Here is an 18,453-nt window from a genome sequence, read left to right as displayed (position 1 = left end):
GAGGGTGACCGAATGAGCCTGGAAATAGGGGCGAAGCCTCCTGGTCGCGGTCAGCAGCGCGAAGGCGATCTTTTCAGCCTTCGTGTACCGCGTCTCGGCATCCCGTAGGACCCGGCTGATGTAGTACACAGGCTTCTGGAGCTTTGCCTCTTCCCGAACCAGCACCGCACTGACCGCGGTTGGGGAGACCGCCAGATAGAGGTAGAGCATCTCCCCTTCTTGCGGCTTGGACAGTAGGGGAGGAGACGCCAGGTATTCCTTGAGCTGGTCGAATGCTGCTTGACATTCGGCCGTCCAGAGGAAGTCTTTCGGGCGTTTTAACACCTTGAAGAATGGTTGGCAGCGTTCGGACGATTTTGCCACAAATCGTCCAAGCGCGGCGACCCTTCCAGCGAGCTCCTGAACCTCCTTTACTTTGGTCGGAGGGGACATACCTTGGATGGCCTTGATTTTGTCCGGGTTGGCTTCGATACCCCGCTGGTTGACAATGAAACCGAGGAACCTCCCGGCCGAAGCGCCGAAGGCGCACTTCGCTGGGTTCAGCTTCATGCGAAACTTCCGCAAGGTGGTGAAAGTCTCCTCCAAATCCGCGATGTGCTGGTCTGCATGGCGGCTCTTCACCAGCATATCGTCCACGTACACCTCCATGTTCCGGCCGATTTGCTCTTTGAAGATTTTGTTGACGAGGCGCTGGTAAGTGGCGCCAGCATTCTTCAGACCGAAGGGCATTACCTTGTAGCAGTACAGCCCCCGGTCTGTTATAAAGGCAGTTTTCTCCTCGTCCTGTGGGGCCATCATTATCTGGTTGTAACCGGAGAAGGCGTCCATGAAAGACAGCAGCTGATATCCGGAAGTCGCGTCGACCAGTTGGTCTATTCGTAGAAGCGGAAAGCTATCCTTAGGGCACGCCTTGTTCAGGTCGGTATAGTCGACGCACATCCTCCACTTCCCGCTCGCCTTCCGGACAAGTACAACATTTGCCAGCCACTCGGGGTAGCTTACCTCCCTTATGAATCCTGCCTCCAAGAGCTTGTCTACCTCCTGGTCGACCACCCGGATCCGATCCGGGGCACAGTGTCTCTTCTTCTGCTTTATTGGTCGGTGGGTCGGGTCGACGTTGAGGGCGTGAGAAATGACCTCCGGGTCGATCCCAGGTACATCGGCCGCCGACCAGGCAAATACATCGGCATTGGCTCGGAGGAATTCCACCAACCGGGCCCGAGCTCCCGGGTCGAGATTGGCGCCGACCCGGACCGCCCGGTCGAGGCGGCCTTCCTCAAGGGGGACTTCGACCACACCCTCGGCCGGCTCCCCCTGCCGCAAGGCCACCTCGTCTCTGGCATCAAGGGACTCGACGCTTAGGGCTTCCACGGGCTTCTTCCCTTTGAGGGTTGCTAGAAAACATTGCCGTGCGGTCGGTTGGTCACCTCGGACCTCTCCGATCCCGACCGCCGTGGGGAATCGAAAGAAAAAGTGGTACGTGGAGACCACCGCGCGAAGGGCGTTCAGCCCGGGTCGCCCGAGGATAGCGTTGTAGGCCGAGGGAACACGGACGATCAAGAACCCGAGTCGCACCGTGGCTTCTGCGGGTGCGACGCCCGCAGTCACAGGCAGCTCAACAACACCTTCCGCCGGGACAGCGTCACCGGTGAATCCTACGAGGGGGGTGGACATTTTGTGCAACAACTGTCTGGACAAGCTCATCTTTTAGAAGGCCTCGTAAAACAAAATATCAGCTGAGCTTCCACTATCCACAAGAACACGCCTTACATCATAGTTTGCCATAGTGAGGGAGATCACCATGGCGTCATCGTGGGGAGTCTGAACCCCCTTTACATCCTCATCAGAAAAGGTGATTACATTGCCGACCCTCTGCCTCTTTACGACGGCCGTCCCTGACGCTTCCGTCGAGCCCCCTGCGTTCCTCACGGGCCGAGAGCAGCCCCCAGTGATAGTGTGGATCACGCCCGCAACGGGTCGATTCTGCTCCCGAGGCTCCGGAGGAGCCGGGTCGGCCGGACGCGGGTCTGCGGGGGGACGTCGGTCGCTCACATATCGACCGAGACGCCCCCGACGGATAAGAGCCTCGATCTCGTCCCGAAGCTGGAAGCAGTCCTCTGTGTCGTGGCCGTGGTCTCGGTGGTACTCACAGTACGCCCGGGAGGGCCTCTTTCCAGGGATCCTTCGTATCTGTCTCGGGGCCGGGAGGTCCTCCCGCCCCTTGATCTCCATAAGAATCTGGGCCCGGGGAGTCAGGAGAGGGGTGTACCGGTTGAAACGTCGGGGCGGAGAACGAGGGCGTGGGGCGCCGTGGTTCTTCGCCGGCGACGGGCTTCTGCGCCGACGCTGGGGCGTTGGGCTCCTCCTCAGGCGTGCCTCTTTCCGCCTTTTCTTCCCAAGCTTTTGTGGGATCTCGGCGGCCTCCTTGCTCCGGTGGGCGGCCGCCTCCTCGGCGTCCGCATACTGGTTCGCCCGGGACAACAGCTCTGGGAAGCTCCGCGGCAGGCGTTTGTCCAGGGAGAAGGTGAGTCTGCCCTTCCGGAAGCCACGCTTCAGGGCTGAAAGAGCTACCTCCTGACTCAGGTTCCGGACCTCCAGCGTAGCCCTGTTGAAGCGGGTAAGATAATCCCGCAGGCTTTCTCCCTCGTTTTGCCGGACATCAAAGAGGGAGTCGGAGACCAGTCGCCGCCGGCTACTGACGGCGAAATGAGTGATGAAGAGGCGAGTGAACTGGTCGAAGGACCGGATTGAGTCAGCCTCCAGCCCGGCGAACCATGCCCTCGCCGGGCCACGGAGGGTTGCCGGAAAAGCCTTGCAGAGAAGGGGATCTGATGCTCCGTGGAGGAGCATAAGGGTCCTGAAACTCTCGACGTGATTCCGCGGGTCCGCCGCCCCGTCATAGGGCTCGATTGCCGGCATTTTGAACCCCGGCGGATTCGGGGTCCGCAGGATCCTCGAGGCGAGCGCCGGCTGGGAGGAGATCTCTAAGTCGGCGAAGGGATCTTTGGAATGGCCCTTCAGGACCTGGAGTTGTCGGTGGAGATCGTCCACCCGCCGGTCCAGGGAACGCGACCGGTGGGTGGGAGACAAGGAGCGGCGAGAGGGGGACCGACTGGAGCGCGGGTTCCTCGAGGACTGGGGGGTCTGGGAACGCGCCCGGGCCCGCCTCTCGTACCCCGCGCAGCTCCGATGGGAAGGTCCCGGCAGAATAGACCGTGCTTGAGAATCCTCCTCGCGCCGGCGCTCCTCCCCATGGGAGAGGAAGGAGCGCGGGTTGAGGAGGACAGGCGAGCGCTCAGGGAGCAGTGGCTCCTGAGCCCGCTGCGGCGCCCGGGACATCGCACCCTGCAGATTCTGCACCGCCTCCGCGAGGGTGCGAACCTGCTGGGCTAGCTGGTCGAACTGGGCGGCTTCGACCGTCTGAATGGGCGGTGGGGTGGTGGAGTGTTGCTGAGAGTGTGTTGGAGATGCAGCGGCCTCTCGGCCGGAGGCGCGAGAGGCCCCGCGACCAGAAGCATTGGAAGCTCCACGACCACCTCGCCGTGCCATTACGATCGCTCTGAGATCGGCCCTCCTTCTAGCGCCAACTGTTGCTGGTGGTCCAAACCGAGAACGATTGGCACAGCGGTGTGAACGGGGTTCCCTTTGAGTTGCTTTGGTTGCGCTCCGCCCTCCGCCGTGAAACCTGCAAGCAAGCCTCGCACCACCACCAGGGTAGTGGGGGCCCTCCGACGATCAAGTCAGAGGAGATCGAAGGAGAAGGAGAAGGAGAAGGTAGCAGGTGAGTTGATACTCTGGAAGATATATCTTACCCTCCCCCTCCCCCCCCAGCCTCATATATATCAGGCTGGGGGGTTTTTTTGGGGATTCGTCATCGTGTGGCACGATGGGGCTGCCACTGACATGGCCGTTACAGGGCGTCGTGGGGCAGCGCTGGGTACAGCCATGGCAGGGCATAGTGGAGCTCCGCTTTGTACGGCTGTTACAGGGGATCGTGGGGCAGCGCCGGATACGGCCGTTGCAGGGAGTAGTGGAGCAGGGGGCCGCGGCGTGCCTCAGAGGAACAGTCTGTTGTTGTCGAGAGATTGCCGACTCGGGGTCGGATTGCTGGATCAAGGGGCAGCCGACTCGGGGTCGGGCTGCGGAGCCGAAGATATCCGACCCGAGGTCGGATTGCTGGATCAAGGGGCAGCCGACTCGGGGTCGGGCTGCGGAGCCGAAGATATCCGACCCGAGGTCGGATTGCTGGATCAAGGGGCAGCCGACTCGGGGTCGGGCTGTGGAGCCGAAGATATCCGACCCGAGGTCGGATTGCTGGATCAAGGGGCAGCCGTAGTCTTCCTGGGCGCGCGTGCCGGTCACGTGGGGCATGGTGGCTAAGTTCCCCCGTAACAGTAGCCCCCCACTCCCGAGCCTGGAACCAGGAGGGGAACGGGTGAAGGGAGTGATGCTTCGAGATTGCCGCCATCCCTCGGAAAGGCGCGCGCGCTCCGAGCTTCCCGCCTTCTTTATGGCGTATGGCAGTTGTCGCTGATTTGGCGGTCTGCGGATTTCGGCGGACATCCTTCCTTAATGGCGTCGATTCGCCTTTAGGGCGCGAACAAACCTTCGGCAGCCAGGCGTCCTCTGGCGTCACCGAGGCGTCACCCGCCTTTCCGCCTATTTAACCGGGGGCCCTCCCCCGTCCGCCTTTCTCTTCACAGGCATCTTCAAGTTTCTCCCTTGTGCCGCTGCCGTTGCCGCCGAACTGTTCGTTCGCTCCTCCTTTGACGCTCTCGGAGCCGTTCTTCCTTCCTTTCCGGTGAGTTGCCCCACTCTTCAATTTAGGGCTCTCCGTACTTTTTTCTTTCGTGTTAGTGTACTCCAGTCGTTCCGGTGCCTTCCCCCCTCTTGACCCCGTCCTGACCGTAGGTTCACTGGCCATTTGGGATGGACGAAGTAAGGGCGGACCGCATTCAGTCGGAGCTGGTCCCTGAAGACCTAGGTAGGTTTGTGGCCCGGTACCACCTTCCCGAAGCCTGCAACATTACGCTCCCGGGGCCTGAGGAGAGGATGTCCCATCCTCCTCCAGGGAAGGTCGCCATCAATGAGGACATCCTTCGGGCTGGGTTCCGCTTTCCCCCCTCGGACTTAGTCGTGCAGGTGCTTCGGGGTTTAAGAGTGGCGCCGACGCAACTGGTGCCGAACTCATGGCGCACCCTGACGGCCTTCCAGGTTCTCTGCCGCATGCATGAGGTTCCCGCCACCCTGAATGTCTTTTGGGAATGCTACGGCCTGAACGGCCACCCCCGGGACAGAGGGTGGTGGTGCTTCGCGGCGCGGCGAGGGTGCGGCCTCGTCAAGGATGCTCCTTCCTCCATTCACGGCTGGAAGGAGCGTTTCTTTTTCATTGACGTAGATCCCTCTTGGGGAATCGGGACAACCTGGGAGACGCCGATGAAGTCCCCGATCGGCTTATCGAGGTTGTCGAGGGAGGAGTCCGATGGCGTTGCCGTCTTGAGGGGGCTGGTTGCCGAGGGTCGGCTTCCCCCGGTGGCCCGCCTTATTTCCGAGGATGCCTTGGTGAACGTCGGTCTGAGCTCGGTCCCCGCCGACCGTGAGCCCGCCACCACTTCTTTTTTAGCTCTTTTCTCCTCTTTCGTTTCTTCTTTCCATCAGTTTCTCAGTCTCCGACCATCTCGTCCTTTTTGCAGAAATCGACGACGTCATGCGGTCGGACAAGGCGATGGCTGTCAGTAGGGCGTCCCTACTGGAAGCGGTCCGGAGGAAGAAACGGACTCCTCCGAGCGGGGTCCCACCGGCGAAGAAGTCCCGCCAGCAGGCGACTCCGACGCCGACAGACGGGTCCGAACCCACCGATCAGGGGGACGCCGCGGGCTCGGACCGACAGTTGACGCCGTATCAGCCCTCCGGTGATGAGACTACCGCTTTTTCGGAGGCGTCACCCAGGCGCGCCCGAGACGGCCGGGTCGGATGCGATCGGTCCCTAGCCCGGCCTTCGACTCGGTCGGCTTCGGATGATACGAGAAGGAGCGCGCCGAGGCCCCGGCCGAGCGGGACCCTGTCGATTTCTGGAGCGGCCCCCGCCCCGAGCACGGTCAGCATGACTCTCCCCCAAGCAATGGGTAAGGGTAAGGCCGCAGAACCACCGTCCGGCTCCGGGGCGAAGTCGGGGTCAGCCTTCACTTTCGCCAGCGCCCGAAACCTCATCGAGACGGTGCTGCTGGAGAGTGACCGTAGGCGGGTCCGGCAAATGGGGATCCCTGACGTCGGAGCTGCCAGCTGCGTCTGTCTCATGTCGGTGAGTGTTCTTCTGGCCGCTTTCGTCATTTATAGGCTCTATTGATCTCCGCCTGACGCCCTCATTTTTCCTATCTCTTAGCTCGCCCAGTACATGATCCGTCTGGAGGAGAGCCACGAGGAACAGGCGAGGCTTCTGGCGAGGGCCGAGAGCCGACTGAAAGCTGTAGAGGAGGGGGGCCAGGCTGCGGCGGGGAGGACGACCAGGGACCTCGAGACGAGGCTCCAGGTGGCCGAAGAGCGGGTACTTGGCTTCGCCGCCCTCGAGAGGCAACTGTTGGAGACTCAAGAGCAACTCAAGGTTGCCTCGGGTCTCGAAGGCGAGATCAGGAAGGCGGAGGAGCGGGCCGAAGAGCAGTCCCGGAAGGCTGCCGACTTCCGGGAGAGGTGGGAGAAGGCCCAGCAGTCAGCCGACAACGCCCGGAACCGAGCCCGATCTCTTGAAGCCAAGCTGGCCGAATTGGAATCGGCCTTGGAGGAGTCCCGCGCGAGCAACCAGGAGCTTCATTCGCGCCTGGAGGAGGCTGAGGCTACTCGCGTTGCTGCCGAGGCGAAGCACATGGAGGCTCGGGCCGATCTGCTGAGGGTCTCCTCCGAGGCGGACGACCGGATTGTGGCGAAGGTCATGGAGGCGAAAGCTCAGATTACGGAGCGAGCGGAGGCGGCGCTGGTCGAGAAGAGCGCGGGAATCGGGCGTCAGGCGGTACAGGCCTTTCGTCAGTCCGCCGAGTTCATCCGTGACATGTCGGACGCGGGGTCCGACTCCTTTGTCTTAGGCTTCGATGAAGGCCTGGCGAGGGTGTCCGCTAGATACCCCGAAATTGACCTGAGTGGGGTCTCACTCCTCGACTCCCCTTCGATGCCATTGCCTGCTGATTCTCCAACTGTCTCCCTACCCCTTGCGGATGTGCTCGCCGTTCCCGACCCAGGGGTTCCTCCAAGCTGACCCTCTGTACTTTTCTTTGTTCTTTTCTTTGTATGTTGGCGTTTTGCCATGTTGTATGGGTCTCGGTCCTGATGCAACGAAAGTTAATGCAAACAGAGTGTTTCCTCATTTCACTTTCATCCTTCCTCTTTTTAACTCTCGGTAGCGCCTCGCCGACTCCTGACTCTTGAAGTTCCTCCGGCGCTAGGCCAGGCATCCGAGGGTTAGGCCTCAGGAAATTCATCCGGTGCTAGGCCAGGCATCCGAGGGTTAGGCCTCAGGAAATTCATCCGGTGCTAGGCCAGGCATCCGAGGGTTAGGCCTCAGGAAATTCATCCGGTGCTAGGCCAGGCATCCGAGGGTTAGGCCTCAGGAAATTCTTCCGGCGCCAGGCCAGGCATCCGAGGGTTAGGCCTCAGAAAATTCTTCCGGCGCCAGGCCAGGCATCCGAGGGTTAGGCCTCAGGAAATTCTTCCGGCGCCAGGCCAGGCATCCGAGGGTTAGGCCACAGGAAATTCTTCCGGCGCCAGGCCAGGCATCCGAGGGTTAGGCCTCAGGAAATTCTTCCGGCGCCAGGCCAGGCATCCGAGGGTTAGGCCTCAGGAAATTCTTCCGGCGCCAGGCCAGGCATCCGAGGGTTAGGCCTCAGAAAATTCTTCCGGCGCCAGGCCAGGCATCCGAGGGTTAGGCCTCAGGAAATTCTTCCGGCGCCAGGCCAGGCATCCGAGGGTTAGGCCTCAGGAAATTCTTCCGGCGCTAGGCCAGGCATCCGAGGGTTAGGCCTCAGGAAATTCTTCCGGCGCTAGGCCAGGCATCCGAGGGTTAGGCCTCAGGAAATTCTTCCGGCGCTAGGCCAGGCATCCGAGGACTGAGCCTTGGGGAATTCCGCTCGTTGGTCGGCCAAGGCTGGCGCAAGCCGAGGCGACCGGTCGGGGCTTTAGGCTAGTCTGCTCCCGGGATGATCATCGGGTTAGCCTGGCATCCGAGGGCCGAGCCTCGGAGAATTCCGCTCGTTGGTCGGCCAAGGCTGGCGCAAGCCGAGGCGACCGGTCGGGGCTTCAGGCTAGTCTGCTCCCGGGATGATCATCGGGTTAGCCTGGCATCCGAGGGCCGAGCCTCGGGGAATTCCGCTCGTTGGTCGGCCAAGGCTGGCGCAAGCCGAGGCGACCGGTCGGGGCTTCAGGCTAGTCTGCTCCCGGGATGATCATCGGGTTAGCCTGGCATCCGAGGGCCGAGCCTCGGGGAATTCCGCTCGTTGGTCGGCCAAGGCTGGCGCAAGCCGAGGCGGCCGGTCGGGGCTTCAGGCTAGTCTGCTCCCGGGATGATCATCGGGTTAGCCTGGCATCCGAGGGCCGAGCCTCGGGGAATTCCGCTCGTTGGTCGGCCAAGGCTGGCGCAAGCCGAGGCGACCGGTCGGGGCTTCAGGCTAGTCTGCTCCCGGGATGATCATCGGGTTAGCCTGGCATCCGAGGGCCAAGCCTCGGGGAATTTCGCTCGTTGGTCGGCCAAGGCTGGCGCAAGCCGAGGCGACCGGTCGGGGCTTCAGGTTAGTCTGCTCCCGGGATGATCATCGGGTTAGCCTGGTATCCGAGGGCCAAGCCTCGGAGAATTCCGCTCGTTGGTCGGCCAAGGCTGGCGCAAACCGAGGCGACCGGTCGGGGCTTCAGGCTAGTCTGCTCCCGGGATGATCATCGGGTTAGCCTGGCATCCGAGGGCCAAGCCTCGGGGAATTTCGCTCGTTGGTCGGCCAAGGCTGGCGCAAGCCGAGGTGACCGGTCGGGGCTTCAGGCTAGTCTGCTCCCGGGATGATCATCGGGTTAGCCTGGCATCCGAGGGCCGAGCCTCGGGAAATTCCGCTCGTTGGTCGGCCAAGGCTGGCGCAAGCCGAGGCGACCGGTCGGGGCTTCAGGCTAGTCTGCTCTCGAGATGATCATCGGGTTAGCCTGGCATCCGAGGGCCGAGCCTCGGGAAATTCCGCTCGTTGGCCACGCGCCTGTCGCTTGCCGCTCGACGGGATTTCTCCGTGGCCAGCTACGATCGTGTTTCTCCTCTTCTCCAAGCGTCGCCTGGGGAACACCAGAAGGGTATTAAATGCTAATTGAGGCGTTACCTGGGAAATCGGATCGCCAGTTGCTGCTTGCAAGGAGTGTCAGTTAAGCGGCCGCGATACGCGCGTTCTTCGAGGCGGATGCGGCCTGGGCGCGAGCGGAGATACGTGGGCCGTGGGATACACACCGCCCGGAGTGTCCTGCATGAAGAATGCAATTAAGGAGAACGACGCTTAAGAGATCGTGGGAGGATACGCCTCGAGAGCTGGAACGGCTCCGGATTCGGTGCGCCCGCCTTTATTGGAGCCACCCGCATCGGAACGACCGGGGGGCCACAGTTTGGCTATAAATATAAGTGCAGGCGCGGTGGAGCCTGCCAAGCCGGAGCTATTCAGGTTGCCATGGATCGTGGACCTTCTCTCCGGCGTGTGGCTGGGAAACCCCCGCCGGAGGAACGGGAGGCGCGCCCCTCGCGACTTCCGCCAACTAGCCGTTTCATCTGGGATCAACAAGGAGGTTCTCCCCGGCGGAACTCCGCTCTAGGCGTTTCATCCGGGATCACATCCCCCCTCCTTTCAGCCCCGCCTCCCGATTGAGCTCTGCGCCAGACGCTTCATCCGGGATCGCGCCTCCTCGCGCTCTTCTCCCTTGTATTCCTTCCCTCCCCTTCTCCTGGGGAGGACCGGAATATCCCTTGGAGGTGGCGTTCCTCTGGAGGTAGCGGGAACTCCCCCTTCGTCCACTTCTTCTTCGTCCGCGCCGGCTCTTTGTCTTTTGCGTGAGGCGTCGATGGCGCCTCCGGGGAGAAGCACCCACGCCCGGCGGGATTGCAGCTGCTTCGGATGGAGGGTTCGGGATCCCAGATCTTCAGCTCCACGGAGTCTCCACCTCTTCCTTGTTTTCTTTACTCCCCAATTCCCCTCTGGGAATTCTTTGTAATCACACGAACACACCGTTGTAACCAGGGATTATTGAAATGAAAAGAATTGTACATTTTTCGAACTGTCTTCCTGGCTTTGTCGTTCTACTGGTGATACACCCGCAGGTTAGCGGAATTCCAGCTCCTCGAAATTTCTTGACCATCTAGGGCCTCCAACTGGTAGGAGCCAGGTCGATTTACCCAGCGAACCCTATACGGGCCTTTCCAATTTGGCGCCAGCTTCCCACCTTCCGCGGGTTGAGATGCTTTGGCTCGCCTTAGCACCAGATCTCCGATTCTGAAAAGTTTCGGTCGGACCTTGGAGTTATAATATCGGGCCACCCTCCGCTGATACATCGCCATCCGAACCTGTGCCATTTCTCTTGCTTCTTCCAAGAGGTCCAGGTTCCCTCGGAGTTGCTCCGAATTGGCCTCGGGTCGGTGCGCGGCCACCCGGGGCGAGGGGAGTCCGAGCTCCACGGGAACAACCGCTTCCGTGCCATAGGTTAGGCTGAAAGGCGTCTCCCCGGTAGGGGTCCGATGCGTGGTCCGATACGCCCAAAGGACATTCTCGAGTTCTTCGACCCAAGCTTGCCCCGTCCGACCGATTCGCGCCTTAATTCCTTGGAGGATTGTCCGATTTGTGACCTCGGCCTCACCGTTGGTTTGGGGATGCGACACAGATGTGAACCGATGCTCGATCCCGAACTCCTCGCAGAAGTCACGGAAATGCTTGTTGTCGAACTGTCGACCATTATCCGAGATGAGGACCCGAGGTACCCCAAATCGGACAATGATGTTTTTCTTCACGAACTTTCGGACTTGCGCCTCCGTGATAGTGGCCAGCGGCTCTGCCTCCACCCACTTGGTGAAGTAGTCGATTGCAACAATCAAAAATTTTCGCTGGGCTGAAGCGACGGAGAATGGTCCGAGGATATCCATTCCCCACTGTGCGAAGGGCCAGGGCGCGGTGATTGGTGCCAAGGGGACAGAAGGGACTCTCTGGACGTTGGCGTGGCGCTGGCAGGCGTCGCATTTCCATACGTGATCCTTCGAGTCCTCCAACAAGGTAGGCCAATAATAGCCTTCCCTCATGATCTTGTGCGCTAAGGACCTAGCCCCCAAGTGCGATCCGCAGACGCCCTCATGGACTTCGCCGAGGACGTAGGCCGCCTCCGAGGGGCGGAGGCACCTTAAGAGGGGGGCGGTGAACGAGGTCCGATACAGCCTCCCTTCATAGAGTACGTAGTGGGCGGACTTCTTGACAAGTCGCCGAGCTTGATCTTCGTCTTCAGGGAGGATCCCTTCGGCGAGGTAGGCGACGAGCGGGTCCATCCAAGACGGCTCCGGATCAATCGCCATCACCGCTTCAGCCTCGCCGATGCTCGGGGCATCCAGGGTCTCCAGGTAGATTGCCCTCGACAAGTTGTGCGCCTCTGTGCCCACCAAGCGGGACAACCTGTCGGCCCTGGCATTTTCGCTTCTGGGGACCTGCTGGATGTCGACACTGCCGAGGTCGGGAATGAGTGCTTGCACCTTCCGGACGTAGTTCTGCATGGTCGGGCTCCGGGCCTCGAACTCCCCACGAACCTGCCCGACCACCAGCTGGGAGTCGGTGAAGACCTTCAAACGCCGAATGCCGAGCTCCTTGGTGAGTTTGAGTCCCGTGACTAGGGCCTCGTACTCCGCCTCGTTGTTGGTCACTGGAAATCCAAACCTCAAGGCATACTCGGCTATCACTCCATCAGGACTGGTAAGGACCAGCCCGGCCCCTCCACCCTCGGGGTTCGACGACCCATCGATGTGAAGCGTCCAGATCGGGAGGTCGAGGCTGGGCGTTTCCGGCGGTCTAGGTTCCGCCTCCTGCACCGTGCACTCAGCGAGGAAGTCCGCGAGCACCTGGGCCTTGATGGCGGGTCGAGGCTGGTAGCGGATGTCGAACTCACCGAGTTCTACTGCCCACTTCACCAGTCGTCCCGCATTCTCGGGGTTGCTGAGGATCTGCCGTAGTGGTTGATTGGTTAAGAGGGTGACCGAATGAGCCTGGAAATAGGGGCGAAGCCTCCTGGTCGCGGTCAGCAGCGCGAAGGCGATCTTTTCAGCCTTCGTGTACCGCGTCTCGGCATCCCGTAGGACCCGGCTGATGTAGTACACAGGCTTCTGGAGCTTTGCCTCTTCCCGAACCAGCACCGCACTGACCGCGGTTGGGGAGACCGCCAGATAGAGGTAGAGCATCTCCCCTTCTTGCGGCTTGGACAGTAGGGGAGGAGACGCCAGGTATTCCTTGAGCTGGTCGAATGCTGCTTGACATTCGGCCGTCCAGAGGAAGTCTTTCGGGCGTTTTAACACCTTGAAGAATGGTTGGCAGCGTTCGGGCGATTTTGCCACAAATCGTCCAAGCGCGGCGACCCTTCCAGCGAGCTCCTGAACCTCCTTTACTTTGGTCGGAGGGGACATACCTTGGATGGCCTTGATTTTGTCCGGGTTGGCTTCGATACCCCGCTGGTTGACAATGAAACCGAGGAACCTCCCGGCCGAAGCGCCGAAGGCGCACTTCGCTGGGTTCAGCTTCATGCGAAACTTCCGCAAGGTGGTGAAAGTCTCCTCCAAATCCGCGATGTGCTGGTCTGCATGGCGGCTCTTCACCAGCATATCGTCCACGTACACCTCCATGTTCCGGCCGATTTGCTCTTTGAAGATTTTGTTGACGAGGCGCTGGTAAGTGGCGCCAGCATTCTTCAGATCGAAGGGCATTACCTTGTAGCAGTACAGCCCCCGGTCTGTTATAAAGGCAGTTTTCTCCTCGTCCTGTGGGGCCATCATTATCTGGTTGTAACCGGAGAAGGCGTCCATGAAAGACAGCAGCTGATATCCGGAAGTCGCGTCGACCAGTTGGTCTATTCGCGGAAGCGGAAAGCTATCCTTAGGGCACGCCTTGTTCAGGTCGGTATAGTCGATGCACATCCTCCACTTCCCGCTCGCCTTCCGGACAAGTACAACATTTGCCAGCCACTCGGGGTAGCTTACCTCCCTTATGAATCCTGCCTCCAAGAGCTTGTCTACCTCCTGGTCGACCACCCGGATCCGATCCGGGGCACAGTTTCTCTTCTTCTGCTTTATTGGTCGGTGGGTCGGGTCGACGTTGAGGGCGTGAGAAATGACCTCCGGGTCGATCCCAGGTACATCGGCCGCCGACCAGGCAAATACATCGGCATTGGCTCGGAGGAATTCCACCAACCGGGCCCGAGCTCCCGGGTCGAGATTGGCGCCAACCCGGACCGCCCGGTCGGGGCGGCCTTCCTCAAGGGGGACTTCGACCACACCCTCGGCCGGCTCCCCCTGCCGCAAGGCCACCTCGTCTCTGGCATCAAGGGACTCGACGCTTAGGGCTTCCACGGGCTTCTTCCCTTTGAGGGTTGCTAGAAAACATTGCCGTGCGGTCGGTTGGTCACCTCGGACCTCTCCGATCCCGACCGCCGTGGGGAACCGCATGAGCAAGTGGTACGTGGAGACCACCGCGCGAAGGGCGTTCAGCCCGGGTCGCCCGAGGATAGCGTTGTAGGCCGAGGGAACACGGACGACCAAGAACCCGAGTCGCACCGTGGCTTCTGCGGGTGCGACGCCCGCAGTCACAGGCAGCTCAACAACACCTTCCGCCGGGACAGCGTCACCGGTGAATCCTACGAGGGGGGTGGACATTTTGTGCAACAACTGTCTGGACAAGCTCATCTTTTAGAAGGCCTCGTAAAACAAAATATCAGCTGAGCTTCCACTATCCACAAGAACACGCCTTACATCATAGTTTGCCATAGTGAGGGAGATCACCATGGCGTCATCGTGGGGAGTCTGAACCCCCTTTACATCCTCATCAGAAAAGGTGATTACATTGCCGACCCTCTGCCTCTTTACGACGGCCGTCCCTGACGCTTCCGTCGAGCCCCCTGCGTTCCTCACGGGCCGAGAGCAGCCCCCAGTGATAGTGTGGATCACGCCCGCAACGGGTCGATTCTGCTCCCGAGGCTCCGGAGGAGCCGGGTCGGCCGGACGCGGGTCTGCGGGGGGACGTCGGTCGCTCACATATCGACCGAGACGCCCCCGACGGATAAGAGCCTCGATCTCGTCCCGAAGCTGGAAGCAGTCCTCTGTGTCGTGGCCGTGGTCTCGGTGGTACTCACAGTACGCCCGGGAGGGCCTCTTTCCAGGGATCCTTCGTATCTGTCTCGGGGCCGGGAGGTCCTCCCGCCCCTTGATCTCCATAAGAATCTGGGCCCGGGGAGTCAGGAGAGGGGTGTACCGGTTGAAACGTCGGGGCGGAGAACGAGGGCGTGGGGCGCCGTGGTTCTTCGCCGGCGACGGGCTTCTGCGCCGACGCTGGGGCGTTGGGCTCCTCCTCAGGCGTGCCTCTTTCCGCCTTTTCTTCCCAAGCTTTTGTGGGATCTCGGCGGCCTCCTTGCTCCGGTGGGCGGCCGCCTCCTCGGCGTCCGCATACTGGTTCGCCCGGGACAACAGCTCTGGGAAGCTCCGCGGCAGGCGTTTGTCCAGGGAGAAGGTGAGTCTGCCCTTCCGGAAGCCACGCTTCAGGGCTGAAAGAGCTACCTCCTGACTCAGGTTCCGGACCTCCAGCGTAGCCCTGTTGAAGCGGGTAAGATAATCCCGCAGGCTTTCTCCCTCGTTTTGCCGGACATCAAAGAGGGAGTCGGAGACCAGTCGCCGCCGGCTACTGACGGCGAAATGAGTGATGAAGAGGCGAGTGAACTGGTCGAAGGACCGGATTGAGTCAGCCTCCAGCCCGGCGAACCATGCCCTCGCCGGGCCACGGAGGGTTGCCGGGAAAGCCTTGCAGAGAAGGGGATCTGATGCTCCGTGGAGGAGCATAAGGGTCCTGAAACTCTCGACGTGATCCCGCGGGTCCGCCGCCCCGTCATAGGGCTCGATTGCCGGCATTTTGAACCCCGGCGGATTCGGGGTCCGCAGGATCCTCGAGGCGAGCGCCGGCTGGGAGGAGATCTCTAAGTCGGCGAAGGGATCTTTGGAATGGCCCTTCAGGACCTGGAGTTGTCGGTGGAGATCGTCCACCCGCCGGTCCAGGGAACGCGACCGGTGGGTGGGAGACAAGGAGCGGCGAGAGGGGGACCGACTGGAGCGCGGGTTCCTCGAGGACTGGGGGGTATGGGAACGCGCCCGGGCTCGCCTCTCGTACCCCGCGCAGCTCCGGTGGGAAGGTCCCGGCAGAATGGAGCGTGCTCGAGAATCCTCCTCGCGCCGGTGCTCCTCCCCATGGGAGAGGAAGGAACGCGGGTTGAGGAGGACAGGCGAACGCTCAGGCAGCGGCGGCTCCTGAGCCTACTGCGGCGCCCGGGACATCGCACCCTGCAGATTCTGCACCGCCTCCGCGAGGGTGCGAACCTGCTGGGTTAGCTGGTCGAACTGGGCGGCTTCGACTATCTGAATGGGCGGTGGGGCGGTGGAGTGTTGCTGAGAGCGTGTTGGGGATGCAGCGGCCTTCCGGCCAGTGGCGCGAGAGGCCCCGCGACCGGAAGCATTGGAAGCTCCACGACCACCTCGCCGTGCCATTACGATCGCTCTGAGATCCGGGCCCTTCCTCTAGCGCCAACTGTTGCTGGTGGTCCAAACCGAGAACGATTGGCACAGCGGTGTGAACGGGGTTCCCTTTGAGTTGCTTTGGTTGCGCTCCGCCCTCCACCGTGAAACCTGCAAGCAAGCCTCGCACCACCACCGGGGTAGTGGGGGCCCTCCGACGATCAAGTCAGAGGAGATCGAAGGAGAAGGAGAAGGAGAAGGTAGCAGGTGAGTTGATACTCTGGAAGATATATCTTACCCTCCCCCTTCCCCCCCAGCCTCATATATATCAGGCTGGGGGGTTTTTTTGGGGATTCGTCATCGTGTGGCACGATGGGGCTGCCACTGACATGGCCGTTACAGGGCGTCGTGGGGCAGCGCTGGGTACAGCCATGGCAGGGCATAGTGGAGCTCCGCTTTGTACGGCTGTTACAGGGGATCGTGGGGCAGCGCCGGATACGGCCGTTGCAGGGAGTAGTGGAGCAGGGGGCCGCGGCGTGCCTCAGAGGAACAGTCTGTTGTTGTCGAGAGATTGCCGACTCGGGGTCGGATTGCTGGATCAAGGGGCAGCCGACTCGGGGTCGGGCTGCGGAGCCGAAGATATCCGACCCGAGGTCGGATTGCTGGATCAAGGGGCAGCCGACTCGGGGTCGGGCTGCGGAGCCGAAGATATCCGACCCGAGGTCGGATTGCTGGATCAAGGGGCAGCCGACTCGGGGTCGGGCTGTGGAGCCGAAGATATCCGACCCGAGGTCGGATTGCTGGATCAAGGGGCAGCCGTAGTCTTCCTGGGCGCGCGTGCCGGTCACGTGGGGCATGGTGGCTAAGTTCCCCCGTAACACTACCCAATACTTGTTACCTCAAATCCCAGAAGTCCTACCCTTCTAGAACAACTCCCACCAACCATGTTAGAATAAAGTTATTACCCTAGCAAGCTACCCAACTTCGCTTTTCTAAAAGGAAGTAATGATCCTATTCAAAGGAGACCAAACTTTGATGTCATCAGTTTTTCTAATTGTGATCTCATCTCCAGTCAAGAAACCAAGACTTCCAATCCCACCACTTCTTTTCTTAGGTTTTTGTGGGGTAACCACATGGACAAATAGTCAGTTTTAGTTGCCAATAGCTCTTCTAGGGTATTCTAGTGGGTTGGAACATGATAATTTTTTTTTTAGAAATCTGTCCAACCATGAATTTTTCCACTTTTGGTAGAATAATTTTATGCCTCTCTCAACCTCACTTGGACCTGCACTTGAAGGTTTATGGCCTAACAGCTGATCACTTCATAAAGTTTTCTGGAATTAATCGAGAAAGGTTTGATCCTTCCTCGCTGGTGCTTGGATTTTGGGTGGTGATTTCAACATCACAAGATCCTATTTTGATCAAAGAGGATGTTCTCAATGCATGGCCGATTCATTAGCCTTTGTAATGTCGCTACTGAGCTAGATTTGATTGGATTTGAACTCAATGACATAAACTTTACTAGATCAATTTAAGAGAACATCTTTCTATGGCATGGTTGGATATTTTTTTTTTTGGTCACGGAAGTGTGAGATTCTTTTCCCTAACTCAAAGCCAATTTGCTCTCCTCTAGGTGGTCTCAAATCATGTCCCCATTGTCTTGACTTGCATATTCTCCTTCCATGCATGTGTCGAAGCTATTTAGATTTGAAAGTTGGTGGCTTAAAGAACCTGATACTAATGATATAATTCAAGCAGTATTGGAAAATACTACAAGTGCGAAATCCATGCTACAAGCATGTTCTCAAGATTTGAGCAGCCAACATATTAAAAGATATCAAACATACTGTAAATGAAGTCATTGACATGAGCGAAGAAATTGCCGATCTCTCAGCTTGATGACCATGCCATTAAAGAAATTCCAATCTTCTCTATGGGGGATGTCAATGCTAAAGAAGAACTTTATTGGAAGCATTACATCAGTTACTTCCATAGAGTGGCCTTGGCTAAGAAAAGAAGAAACACCATTGCCATTCTATGATGGATGGATTGGAAATCGCTTCATAGTAAGATATTTCTTTGGAACTTTATGTTGTATAAGTTTCTCTTCAATGGCCAGACAACATGTGTCTCCTCTATCTCTGAACTGGTCTCAGCCATATGGTGAATTAAATCTGTTGTCTTTATTTGATAAAAAAATGATCTCCTCTTACTTTTTGATAACTTCTACTAGAATAAGAGGACCCTTGATCTTACCAAGATTAATTATACTTCTAGCTCGACAAGAATCACTACTAAAAAATTACCCTCAAGCTAAGTGCCCTAATACCTGCACTGCATCAAAGATTCTAAATTGGCCTTCATCAAAGGATGGTATGTACTACAAAACCTTATATCTGCTCATGATATTATATTGCCCTATGGGAGGTATAGTTCTAAGGTTGCCGTACTCAAGATTAACTTTATGAAAGGCATTCGATAACATCAACCGGAATTTTCTTTTGTCTATACTTAGTGTTGCTGGTGGTCCAAACCGAGAACGATTGGCACAGCGGTGTGAACGGGGTTCCCTTTGAGTTGCTTTGGTTGCGCTCCGCCCTCCGCCGTGAAACCTGCAAGCAAGCCTCGTACCACCACCAGGGTAGTGGGGGCCCTCCGACGATCAAGTCAGAGGAGATCGAAGGAGAAGGAGAAGGAGAAGGTAGCAGGTGAGTTGATAC

The sequence above is a fragment of the Phoenix dactylifera genome, chromosome 4 (genome assembly GCF_051530095.1).
Source record: "Phoenix dactylifera cultivar Ajwa chromosome 4, Ajwa_hap1_PhDact_Kaust_v1.1, whole genome shotgun sequence".
Taxonomy (NCBI): Eukaryota; Viridiplantae; Streptophyta; class Magnoliopsida; order Arecales; family Arecaceae; genus Phoenix; species Phoenix dactylifera.
The sequence above is the reverse complement of the archived record's forward strand: the minus strand, read 5'-3'. Positions refer to the sequence as shown.